Source organism: Elephantulus edwardii, unplaced genomic scaffold (assembly GCF_000299155.1).
Source record: "Elephantulus edwardii isolate Elephantulus edwardi_28Jun2011 unplaced genomic scaffold, EleEdw1.0 scaffold00050, whole genome shotgun sequence".
Taxonomy (NCBI): domain Eukaryota; kingdom Metazoa; phylum Chordata; class Mammalia; order Macroscelidea; family Macroscelididae; genus Elephantulus; species Elephantulus edwardii.
The window spans coordinates 3,087,035-3,088,299 of NW_006399800.1; the positions used below are offsets into that span (position 1 = coordinate 3,087,035).

Here is a 1,265-nt window from a genome sequence, read left to right on the forward strand (position 1 = left end):
GAGTGGAAGCCCAAAATCTCTGTAAATGTTTATGAAAATTAATAAAATATAATTAAAAAAAATAGATTCTTCTCCAACACCACAGTTCAAAGTATCAATTCTTCTGTCATCCTTAGTCATTGTCCAGCCCTCTGACGCATAGCAAGTTATTGCGAAGACCATGACCTGGATCAGGAGCCCCTTAGTCTCTAGACTGACATCGTTGCTTTTCAGTACTCTGGAGAGGTCCTTGACAGCACATTTTCCCAATGCAATTCATCTTTTGATTTCCTGACTTCTGGTGCTAAGAGAGTTGATTGTGAAGCCAAACAAACTGTAATTGATAAGTAAAAAAGAGATCACATTTAATGATCAGCAAAGGGGGAGGATCTCACAAGAGAGACTGAATAGGAGTGACCTGAGAGGGAAGAGACAAACCAGGTTGGTAGGCTGCTTCCAAAGCAATGAAACAAAAAAACAAACATTTAAAAAATGTTTCACAAATAGTCCTGAGATCTGCTGATCAGTTAAAGGTGAACACTAGAAATTGTCCATTAGCTTGGGCATCGTGGAAGTTGTTAAGTCCTTTTAAGAAACTATGGAACTTGCCCATTATTACTCCATCTTTCTAGGCCCCTGCTGGATCCTTCTCATTTTATGTACCCCCTCCTTCCACCCACCAAGTGATGGGCAAGGTCCAGTGGTGATTAATTTTATAAAACATAATGCTTGGGAATGATTATATGAAGCACAATGTGAATGAAGAATAGTGCGAAACACAATGTACAGAAACTTTGTAAGCAAAACCAGTAGAAAATAAAAAACACACAAAACATTTAAATTAAAATAATGTTAAAAAACAAGGAAGTTCAGATACTGGGTAACACACCAAATTATGATTGTTCTCTGTCTTACACTTGCGTTCACAATATTAACTTCTTTTGCCTTTAATTACGTTGTTGTTGTTGTTATTATGTGCTGTCGAGTCGCTTGTGATTCATAGCGACCCTATGTACAACAGCCCTGAACTCTGCTCTGTCCTGTGCCAATTGTACTGTCTCCAGTACACCCATCCCGATTACCCCAGTCACTGAATCAATCCACCTCCTAGAGGGCCTTCCCCTCCTGCGCTGTCCCTCCACCCTACCAAGCATGATGTCCCTCCTTAGAACATATCCAAAGTATGTTAGACGAAGCCTCAGAATCCTTGCCTCCAAGGAGCCACCCGGTTTAACCCTCTCCATGATGAATCTATTTGTTTTCTTAGTAGTCCATGGTACCCTCAA

The 1,265-nt window shown here is 40.2% G+C and overlaps 1 protein-coding gene across 2 annotated transcripts in view; it reads left to right on the forward strand.

The window, feature by feature from the left end:
* Positions 1 to 1,265, forward strand: part of DENND4A (DENN/MADD domain containing 4A) — a 131,210-nt gene that overhangs the window by 43,256 nt on the left and 86,689 nt on the right. The window lies entirely within an intron of this gene.